This window comes from Rhinopithecus roxellana, chromosome 10, assembly GCF_007565055.1.
Source record: "Rhinopithecus roxellana isolate Shanxi Qingling chromosome 10, ASM756505v1, whole genome shotgun sequence".
In the NCBI taxonomy this organism is placed as follows: domain Eukaryota; kingdom Metazoa; phylum Chordata; class Mammalia; order Primates; family Cercopithecidae; genus Rhinopithecus; species Rhinopithecus roxellana.
Window position 1 is genome coordinate 90804332 of NC_044558.1, and position 12138 is coordinate 90816469.

Below are 12138 nucleotides of genomic sequence, written 5' to 3' on the forward strand. Positions count from 1 at the left end.
CCAAAATAATCGTGAAATCAGTCCTTTCTTGGTCTGGCAAAATTGCTCTCAACCTGTCACTCTATGATTCCATGTTATGGCCCTTGGATCAGTCTAAACAATCCCCCTTCTATAATTAAAAAAAAAAAATATTCCGTTGCTAATGTCCCCAGTTCCCTTTAGTGAAGGGAGCAGCTGCCAGGTGGGATAACGGAATGCTGGACATGCGAGATGGCAGGGCCAACAGCACAATGAGCTATTACGAGTTCCGTTTATTTTCCTTGGACAACAATTCTTAGAAAAAGGGAATTAAAGGCTAGAGTCTACACCCTCTAAACTTTTCTGGACAGTGCATGAACTATCTATTTTTACACAAAGGGTTGTTTTGTCATCCATTTGGGCTTGTAATTACAGCTCCTGCACTTCACAAACAAGGGAAACTTGAGCAAATAATTTAGCCTGTGTGTACCTCAACTTCCTCAAATGTAAAATGGGAGTGAAATGATAGCATCTACTTCTTGGGACGGGAAGATGGAAAGGAATAATTTATGTGAAGTTCTTGGTCCAGAGTAAGTGCTCAATAAATGTTTACCTGTGGTGCCATTTGCAGTTAACAGCCTGACAACGGAGTTTTCATTTAGTTCTTTGTGTTGTAGACTCTTCTATAACCCAGAGACTCTTCATTTGGTTCTTCTTTGGGCCTATACACTCTCCAGCATAGTTTCCACGTAGCTGGGTTTAAGAAAGTTGATTTGGATTATGTCTTACTAAGGGCCCATAAAACAATCACTGTGAGAACGGAAGGTAAAGTTCTCTCTTGAAACCAAAAACATGAGACTTCATTGCTTTTATTTCCCTTCAGGACACCCACAATGTTTTCTGTTTAAAGGTGGGTGAAACTGGGAGAAGTTATCAGGAGTGAGACAGAGAAAGCCAAGAAGCCAACAAGGCAACTCTCTTCCAACAGAGAACAGAAAACCCCAACATATGTCCCCAAACTGTTCTCTGAGAATGCTAAGGTGGGAGGGGACTGTGGGTTGATCTAGTCTGGTAGTCTCCAAACCTGGCCTTGCTTAAGAATCCTCTGGGGAAGCCTGCAAAAAATACAGATTCATAGGCCGTGGCTTGTAGATTCTGACTGAATAAGGCTGGGGTCTGGGAATCTGTATTATAACACCCTTTTCCCCAGGTGGCTCTCATGTAGAAACTCTAAAGATGGAATTTGGGAACCACTGATCCAGCTTAATTGTAACAGATGGAGAAACCAAGGCTCAGGGAAATAAATGATTTGTCTAAGGCCAGCCAGTGTCAGAGATGGGTCTCTAATCCAGGCTTCCGATTCAGCTACACTACACCTCTTGGAAGTGTTTCTAGGGGAATCTAGTATGTTTTCTCAGGTTGGTGTTGGCGTTAGACCACACATGGAGAATCTCAGCCCCTTCTCTTCAATCTCTAGGTTTCAGAAAACCATGAGGTATTCTCTGAGAGACCAGTTGGGAATCAGTCATTTAATATTTCCCCATTTTTCCCAGGGGTACATTCTCCCACACCCTTATCTTCCCCCTTGCCCAACCAGAGCACACAAAATAGGCAGCTAAAACCAAACTGAGGAATAGAAGCATTCTGCAAGTTTGTAGAAACAGTCATTAAAACTATTAGCAGACCATTAACACCAGCCTGACTGGGAATTCTCTCTTTTTTTTTTTTTTTTAAGACTGGAATGGTTTTAACATCTCTGATTGCAACTACTGATCTAGGGACACAACGCTGGTATTTAACTCTGCATCTGCTGGTGCAGCAGCTCTGTTAAATGGCCCCTCAATAGCTGGGCACCACTCAATGCTATTAAGATCTTTAATCTTGAAAAGCCACAAGATAGGGCCCTTTCCCCATTTTTGTTGTATGTGGTTACCTAGGACTTAGGAGCAAATGGATTAATGTTTCAAAGCTTTCTGAGATATTTGGATAAATCCACCTGATAGTCTGGATTCTGGGGGCTCAGGAGACAGAGTTTATGTGCACATGCTTTATGGGGCAGACTTTGCTAGAGCCCTCATAATGGAGATTCCACTTATGGCAGGAAATAAGATTGTATATAGAAACCCCAAGATGAGGAGAGCATCTAACAGGCCATTCTCCAAGCAAGGCTGGTATTCCAGTAGATAGGCTGGGAGAAAAGCACAGAGTGACAGCATGACCTTTCTCTTGTCTGTTTGTTGACCTAACCTAACACCTTGGTAATGAAGGAACACTACAGATGCTTAATGGGTATTTAGCAAAGTTCAACTCACATCTCTGTCCATTCAGCAGGGAGCTTGCAATTCCTAAGGAAGAAAGCAATGAAAAGTGAGATCAACCTTGCAGTCAAGAGACAGACAGACCTGAGTTTGGTTGTTAAGTCATTTACCAGCTGTGTGGCCTTGGTCAAGTTGCTAAACTTCTCTAAGCCTCAATTTCTTCATTTATAAAATGAGGGAGGCGGAGGTTGCAGTGAGACGAGATCATGCCGCTGTACTACAGCCTGGGCAACAGACCCAGACTCTGTCTCAAAATAATAATAGTAATAATTAATAAAAACAGTGCCCAGGAATGTAATTAGTGATATAATATGTGGAAGCACTCAATAAATGGTAGTTGTTGCTGAGGTTGCAGCAGTTATTATTTGGATGGTTCAAGATTCCAACATACCAGATTCTCATCCCCTAGAAAAAGGGAACCTGAGGCTGCTGAAAACCAGGGCTATTCCCCAAAAGTTTTATTAATGCTTTAGCTAGGACCTCTATGTTTGCAAGAGACAGAAGCCCAACTCAGTGGGTTTAAGGAAATAAAAATAATTTATTGATTCACATAATTTAAAAGTCTAGGGGTGGAGTTGTCTGCTTTCTGGTATGATTGAATTCAGCTACTCAAATGATGTCATTAAGCTTTAGTTTCTCTCCCCATCTTTTAGTTTTATTTTCTACTAGATTGAATTTATCCTCAAGATGGCAGCTTCATCCTTATACCCCACTAGCCTGGCAAACCCAGCAGAAAGAGAACTCCAGTTCTCCAGTAGTTTCAGTGAAAACCCAGGGGCCTCCCCTCATTGGCTCTGACTGTGGCAGCTTAGATCACATTCTCAGCTTTGCACCAATCACCATGGCCATAGGGAAGTGGAACTCTCATTGGGTAGGCTGAGTCACATGATTCTGCCTGATTACTGAGACTGTGCCTAAAGTCACATGGGCTAAGAATGGCATAGGGAGCATGCCTGCAAAGTACTGGGACTACAGGTATGAGCCACTGCACCTGGCCTCTGGTGAGGGCATTTATATATATAACCTCCTGGAGGACAATTTAGCAACAGCGATCAAAATTCAAATGCACATACCCTTTAAGAATTCTAGGAATTTATCCTACAGTAAAGGGCAAAATAATCTATATACAAACACTGTTACTAATAGCAAATGATTGGAAACAATCTAAATATCCATTCACCAGGGGACTGGCTAAATAAATGATGGTACATACATACAACGGAATGTTATAAAATGACAGCTATAAAAAAGAATGAAGAAGCTCTTTATGTAATGATTTTGGATGAATTATAACATATATTAAGTGAAAAAGGCAAGATGCAGAATAGTTACTACGGTATGCTATTTATATTAAAAACTTGCAGGTATAGCAAAGAAAATTATTCATAATTGCTTTTAATAAGCATAAAAATTCTCTGGAAGGGCTGGGCATAGTGGCTCATGCCTATAATCCCAGCACCTTGCGAGCCAAGGTGGGAGGCTGCTCGAGGCCAGAACTTGAGACCAGCCTGAGCAACAAAGTGAGACCCTATCTCTAAAAACATTTAAAAAACAAAATCTCTCTAAGGAAACTTAAATGGTAAATGATAGTTACTTATGTGATCAGAAGGGAGCAAGACTTTTCACTGTATACAGTTTTATACTTTTTGATTATTTAGCCATGTAAAACTAGCTAAATAATCAAAAACTGTTCAAAATTTTTGAACACTGTGTTCAAAAATTAAACATTTTAAAAACAAGTTATATATATAGTACAATCTTAATTTTTAAAGAAAACACACAAATGCATAGAAAAAAGAAGAAAATATACCTAAATGTTAAGGTGGTTATTACTGCTTAGTGTTGGGTTATGGGTGATACTTACTTTCTTCTAAAGTCTTTTCCATATTTTCTGAATTTTCAACAAAGAAAATATATTACTTATATATTCAGAAAAAAAAAAAAAAAAACAACAAAAAAAAACAGCATAGGGAGCATCCTGGAAGGAGAATCAAGACAAAGAATGAGAGAATGAATTATGAAGAAACAAGAACAAGAGCACGTTCAGGTAGGTGGGACAGCTGTGCCCAAACACGGAGGTAGTTCCTTAATCTTGGGCACAGTGGGAGAAGCGGTGTTTGGAGGTCAGGCCAGGTCAGCATCAGATGGAGTTCTAACCCAATTCTTCAATCTTCTTCAAAGCCAGACTCAGCGCAGGTTCTGATGGCACCAGTGGGAGAGATTAAAGGATGCAAAGGGCAGAGGAGCCAGTGCAGGATTCTGATTGTCTAGGTTTGTGTCATGTGGCCCTTTCTGTATTCAGAGGACTTACGTTCAAAGAATATTGACTTTTTGTATTTTTCAGAGTTCTCCAGAGAAACAGACCCAATAGGGCATGTGTATGCGTATGTGTGCCTGTGCGTGTGAACAGGGAGGAATAGGGCTTCCCTTGCCCTGGTGGTGCAGCTTTCACTACAGTGCAGCCTTCATTGGTTTTCTCTCCTTCCCTATCTCACTTCCCCATCCCTCCCATTGCTTCCTGGGATCACATCCCAAATAAACCACTTCAGCCCGAATCCTGCCTCTGGGTCACCATCTTAAATCCAGCCATCCAGAAATACAACTTGAGCCATCCTATTCCCCCATGTAAAACCCACCATGGCTCTCAGAAGAGCCCAGATTCTTCAACAGGGAATACGAGGTTCTCCAAGCTCTGGCCATGGCTGACGGTTTTGGTTTCATCTCCTGCTCGCCCCCACATACCACTCTATACATTTCTTGGAGTCCCCTGAAAACACCATAGCGGGGCCTGCCTCCAAGCCTTTAAACACACTGCACTGTCTTCCACGAACTCCCTTCCTGACCCCCATTTCCTCTGCTCCCCGCCAGCCCCATTTGGATGAAATGAACTCTTTTCATTGAAGATAAACTCAAGACTTTTCTTGTCCTAAAACTTTTTCTAACACTGGCCTCCACCCCCAGGGCCAGATATCTGCTCATTAGTATTTCAACTTTACCCTGCACATCTTGATTAGAATATTTTCCATGCTCCAGTGTACATGTACATCTTTCCCATTTAAAAAGATTTTTTTTTTTTTAGACAGGCTCTTGCTCGGTTGTCCGGGCTGAAGTGTGGTGGCACGATTATGGCTCACTGCAGCCTTGACCTCCCAGCCTCAAGCAAACCTCCTACCTCAGCCTCCCAACTAGCTGGGACCACAGGCGTGTGCCACCACACCTGGCTATTTTTTTTTTATTTGTAGAGGTGGGGCCTCACTGGGTGGGGCCCAGGCTGGTCTCCAACTCTTGGGCTCAGGCGATCCTCCTGCCTTGGCCTCCCAAAGTGCTGGGATTACAGGTGTGAGCCACTATGTCCAACCAAGGACACTTTTGAAAGTCATGACAGTATCTTATTTTATCCTCAGATTGTAGTACAGTAACTAGTATATGTCTATCAATTACACAATGCTAGATGGGTGAACAAGGAAGTACTCTGAAGAACCCAGGAAATATTAACACCCACTCTCACCCCTTTGCCCACAACTTGCTTTCTAAGAAAGAAAAATAAACATATTTGAAAGGGGCTCTGAAGTTGATAGAATATTGATGTATTAAATGTGTACTGGTAAACCTTGGCCCAGTAGCTGGAAAGTTCACATAGAATAATGATAATGAAAGATGCTTTGTAAGCTGTTAAGTACCAAGGATATATTCAGTGGTGTTTTTATTACAAATAGCATCAACAATTTAGGGAAACAAGAAAAGTAGGAACCAGGGTGCCTTGCTGAAGGTCTTTCAGGAAGTAAATAGGAAAGGCAGGATTATAATGAAGTTTCTGAATTTTGTCCCAACATGTTCTACATGTAAATAGGCATCTAAAACATGACCACAGATGTTAAATAAAAGATAGTTCAAGCTTTTCCTGAAGTTTGGAGGTGAGAGTCAGAATCTAATGCATCATAAGAGCAGCTCCCACTTGAGTGCCCTGATCCAGGCCCTTTGCAGACATTATCTGTAAGCCTTATGACTCTGCTGTCTCATGAATAGTTTAGCTCCAATTTACAGAAAGAAAACAGAAACTTAGAGGGGTTAAGTCACTTATCTGGAGAGAAGTTGAAGGCCATATATGGTGACTCATGCCTGTAATCCCAGCACTTTGGGAGGCCAAAACTGGAGGATTGCTTGAGGCCAGGAGTTGGAGGCCAGCCTAGGCAGCATAGTAAGTGAGACCTCTGTCTCTACAAAAGAATTTTAAAAGGGTCAGGCACCACAGCTCTTGTCTGTAATCTCAGCACTTCAGGAGGCCAAGGCGGGAGGACAGATTGAGACCAGGAGCTTGAGACCTGACTGGGGTAACATAGTGAGACCCTGTCTCTACTAAAAATTAAAAAAAAAAAAAAAAAATTAGCCAGGCATGGTGGTGCATGCCTATAGTACCAGCTACTCAGGAGGCTAAAGTGAGGGGATTGCTTGAGCCCGGAGATAGAGGCTGCAGTGAGCCGGGATTGTGCCACTGCACTCCGGCCCCGGGTGACAGAGCAAGACTCTGTCTCAAAAAATAAAAATAAAAACAAAAAAAAATTAAAAGAATTTTAAAAATAAACAAATAATAAAAAATAGACAGTGGTTGAACTCAGATTCAAACCCAGATATGGTTAATTCCAGAATCTTTCCTCTCCTGCCTCACACCACTCTCAGAAAGAGAAGCTGACATGGCTAAGGAGTTCCGTGTGTCGGGCACTTACTTACTGTAATCCTCATAATAACACTGCAAGGCGACTTCATTATAATTTCCCCAGTTTTGCAGATGAGGAAACTGTTTCATGGGAGGTCAAAGGTCGAACAAGAATTTGGCCCCTTTGAACATGAGAGGCCATGTTCTTTCTATGCCTTCCTGTTTCTTAGTTCTGGCTGTTCATCAGAAAAAACAAAGAACTTTTGAAAAGCTATGAATCTCCAGACACCATCCTTTTAAAGCCTGATGCAGTCATTGCCACCACACACACACACAAAAAAAAACAAATGTGGAAACAAATTAGGTGGGTGAAGGCAGAAAGGAGAGGACTGTTTTCAAGCCAAAGCACCACAGAGAAATCCAAAAGGATTTCTGCAAATGTGCACCCCTTGTTCTGATGCTGACAACTTTGCAGTCAAGGAAGTAGAAAACTCTGACCTCAAATGGATATGGCTTACAAGACAGCAGAGAGGCAGAGTCACAAGAGAAAAAAAAAAAATTAAAAGTATGGAGTTTACTTTAAGGTGGGGGTTTCATAAGTGACTCTCTTGGAGTGGTTAAGTGATAGCACAGCCGTACAAATGGCTACTTGGCAGCCTTAAAATGGGATGAATTTGTTTTAAAATTCATAGACATGGAAAGATGTCCATGATATGGTAAACAAGCCAATAGCGAAACACCTCAAACAGTATGATCCTGTATGTGAGTACAATAGGAACATGCTACTGGCACTTTTTAAAAGCCTAGTAGCATATCCTGGTGGGGTGCGGTGGCTCATGCCTGTAATCCCAGCACTTTGGGAGGCCGTGGCGAGCGGATCACCTGAGGTCAGGAGTTCAAGAGCAGCCTGGCTGTCTCTACTAAAAATACAAAAATTAGCCAGGCACGGTGGTGCGTGCCTGCAATCCCAGCTACTCAGAAGGCTGAGGCAGGAGAATTGCTTGAACCTGGGAGGCAGAGGTTGCAGTGAGCCAAGATTGCACCACTGCACCCCAGCCTGGGCAACAGAGCGAGGTTCCATCTCAAAAAAAAAAAGACATTGTAGCATATATTATAGTACAATATAGTATAGTACAGGGTAATGTAGTAAATACTATATGTGTGTATACAATATAAACGTATGATGTTCATATACATAGCAATCATTCTATGTAAATACAGCAGTAAATAGTAACTATAGTAGCAATTGTACTGTATTCATTGTGCATAGACAGTATGAATATGTTATATATGAATATAGTATGATCCTGTTTGTTATGTAGTTGGAATACACATAAATATATAGAAGGATGCTCATCAAAATATTGATAGTGGTGGAGTTTGGAGGGATTTTTTTTCTTTCCTTCCTTCCACAAATATTTATTGAGTTCTAATTTATACCAGACATCATCTTTCTTCCTCATATCTTTTTTTAATTGCTTGAAAATTCTAAAAGCACGTCTTTATTTTTACCTCAAAGAACAGATAATTTGAAAATAAAATGGGCTCCTGCCAATATCCCCACCAACCACAGATGGAGACTTTGGCGACGTTTTAGGGAGACCCAGGAGAAGAGAAAAGATAGGGAGAGGAGAGGCCAACATGGACTCCCATTGCCTCCTCCTCCCTTGCCTCTGCACACTAAGTTTTTTTCTTTTTTTTGGTCAGGGGTCACCATCTGTACATTTGTTCTGCACAAAAATAAAGCCATCCATCTCCCTTACGGTGGTGTCATGTAAGCTCAGGAAAACCCGCAGCGCACAAGGGGGGCCCTCGGTGGGAAAAACACTGATCTGCCTCGCCGAGTTCAGAGCTCCCCCGAAGGCGTCCTTCGCTAGACTCAGGGGGTGGCTTCTGTTTATTCCCCTGGCTCACAATGAAATGTCAGGAACACATGCTCAGGGTGAGGTGGGGCCCTACCGAGGTTAAAAATGGAACAGCAGCTTTGATCTCAGGCCAACACCAGTGACGCTCGGGGTTGGGGCCAGAGGGAAACGTCATGTTCCCTCGCTGTGTCTCCGCAGAAGGCGCAGACATTCCCCTCCTGACTCCAAGAGCAGACGCAGCCCCAGACTGAAAATGGACGGGAGGCACCACACAAGGAGTGAGGCCTGGGGAGCTGGGAGAAGCAGGCCTTCTGTGGGTGGAGGGGAGGGCCTTCTCCGCTGCGAGTGGGAAGCCTCCATCAAAGAGTTCACTCTCTGATGGTGCCAGGACTTGGAATGGAATCTTCAGAGGTGGCTGGAGAGGGGACAAAGGTCAGCAGGCCAAGGAATCTCTTCCCCCTTGTGAGGAAAGTGTGGCCGCCATTTTGTACTCACCTTCCTAGACTCTCTTCCTGTGGTACTCAGAAGGCCTCTCTTTCCTCAACCAGCACGTATGTGTTGAGGATCTGGTCTCTTCTAAAACCGGAATGAGTACTGGAGATTCAACACTGGCAACATCCAGGCTTGGTCCTTCTTTTCCTTAAGGTCTGGTGGGAAAGAGAGGTGTGGGACAGACAGTAGCAACACGGCGGGTTAAGAGTTCTAAGGAGGGCACGTAGAGGGTGCAGGAGATCACACTGCAGATGGTAACCTGGGCTTGGTTGGGGAGGGCAGGGAGGGAATCTTAGAGAAAGCTGGAGATATGTAAATTGAGGCCTGGAGAATAAAAATAAGAGTTCACTAGGTAAAAGAAGTGAGGGAAGAGTGCTCAAGTACAGGGGACAGCATCTGATCTCAAGAAAGGCAGAGTGTACATGGGAAGACTTGAAAGAAGTGTGAGGTGAGAGAGTGGGTGCAGTGCATTTGAATAAACATGAACTGGCTGCTCCCACTGTTAGCTACTTTAACTACCAAGTTGTTCCACTGCTTCTCAGGGGGGTTGAGTGAAGAAATCTCCCTGCATTCAGCCTGCTATAATAAATCGCCTTAAATTGCACAGCTTATAAGCAACAGAAATTTACTTCCCACAGTTCTGGAGACCAGAAGTCCAAGATCAAGGTACCCACAGATTCAGTGTTTGGTGAGGGCCACTTCCTGATGTATAGACAGCCATCTTTTTGCTATACTTTCATTTGGCCGAAGGGACAAATGAGCTCCCTTGGGCCTCTTTAACAAAGGCACTAATCCTATTCATGAGTACTGTCCTCTCCCAACTTAATAACTTCCCAAAGGCCCTATGTCCCAACATTTTTACCTTGGGGAAAATTCAACATATGAATTTGGAGGGGACACAAACTTTCAGACCATAGCAAAATCATTATTCTAATTAGACTCAACATTTTCATTGAGCATGCACTATGAGCCAATAACTCTTAAATGTATGATCTCATTGCATTCTCACAAAAAACTCTACCAATTTAATAATCTGAAGACTGGACACAGTGGCCTATAATCCCAGATACTCAAGAGGCTGAGTCAGGAGGACTGCTTGAGGCTGGAAGTTCAAGACCAGCCTGGACAACATAGCAAGACCCTACCTCTAATCATCATCATTATCATCATCATCTGAAGGTCAAATAAATTACTTAAACCCACTAAGGTTATATAGCAAGTGTATATATGTCAGGAGGGGGCAGGATTTCAAACCAGTGCTTTGAATACCACTTTTAGCACTTGTTCCATCTCAGTAGAGAAGGATTTCCTTATTCCACTTTGGTGACTGAATCGCTTCCCAGATTAAAGATAAAAACTTCATCCATCTGTCAACTGACCCATTCAGTCAGTCAATGGTTGCACATTCATTGGTGTCTACTTTGACAAGTCCTCATCTCTCCCTCTCTACCTTCTCTTACCTGTCTCCCAAAGCATCCCCTGGAATATTTTCACACCCTGGATTATAGGAGGACATCTCAGTCTTCTAAGAGAGGATGGAACCTCAGAGATGGAGCTGTTTAAGAGTTTTCTTTGCAACTTTACTTAAGGTCATATTTTAAAATTCAGTTGCCTTATCTGGTGTTATACATCAAAAGCCATTTGGAAGTGCCTCTGGGCTAGGACTTAGAATAACTTAATGTCATGAGATGTGTTAAGGTCTAAGACATGGACTTCAAATTTTAGAAGTAGAAATAAATTTTGAGATTATCTAGTGAATCCTCCTGATTTCACAATTACAAAATTAGGTACAAAAAGAGGAGGCAACTTTCCCAAAGGCATATGGATATTTGATACAAATGTTTGGTTATATGGCATGTGGAATATACTTCATTATTATCTACTAATTCATGGTAGGTTTTTTTCCTGTGTGTGGGTATTCAAAATCTTAAATGGCTTCAAGAATGAGGAACAAAAGTAAGTATTTTTTATTTTTTTCTTCTGATAACGGCAATAATGAAAGTGTCCATCCTTTCTCCCTATAAGTGAGCAAAAATGTGGGAGGATTGAATACCTCCTTGTAGCTCTTAAAACCCTACAATAAAGTGTGGTTAATAGGCTATATTACAGTTATTTTGTAACCAAGATCTAAGCTACAGAAAAGAAAAGTAAATAAAGACACACATACACACATACACACACACTCCTCCATTACTGAATACTCTCATATATAAAATAGAAAGATAGACCTAGACGCAACAACCATGTCATGAAAGAAAATGAACTTCAAAGAGAATTTGATATCAAAGATTTGACATCACCTCTGAGTGTCATGATATGATGGATGGTCCCGAGCTGAAAGGTTTATCATCACCTTCATGATCATGGAATCTTCTGGGTTAGAGAATTAAACTTTCAGATCTTACTATTTAAGCTTGGGCCCAACACAATGGAGAAAGAAGACAAGGTACAGGAGTCTCTGAACATCACTTCATCCTGAGCACTCTCACTGATCTCCAGTGAGTTAGGACCCTCTCTTCATTAGACCAAATTTTTTGTATAGAGTCTAGGTGTCTGTCCTCCCCAGTAGCTTATCAACACCCTGAGAAACCATGCCTATCTGGTTTGTTCTTGTGTATCTACTGCCTATCACAATGCCTAATGTGTAGCAGGCATCTGACAAATAATTGTAGAATGCAATACCAAATGTTTGGGTATTTGGATTACACATGAATTGAGTGTCACCAAGGAAGATTCTATAATTTTCTTCTTTATAATTTCAGTATTGGTCTTTTGCTAATCACTAGGATTTAAAAAAAAACTTTATCGTATTTCTCATAATTACCACTATTAGCTTGCTTTAAATAAAACT

At 41.9% G+C, this 12138-nt stretch overlaps 1 long non-coding RNA gene across 1 annotated transcript; it reads right to left on the reverse strand.

Moving 5' to 3' along the window:
* Positions 1-608: 608 nt before the first annotated feature.
* On the reverse strand, positions 609-9375 carry LOC115899935. Its single transcript, XR_004059556.1, has 3 exons — positions 9291-9375; positions 2271-2303; positions 609-711 (listed from the first exon to the last, which is right to left on the reverse strand). It is a non-coding gene; the product is annotated as an uncharacterized LOC115899935 (long non-coding RNA).
* Between the last annotated feature and the right edge of the window lie 2763 nt (positions 9376-12138).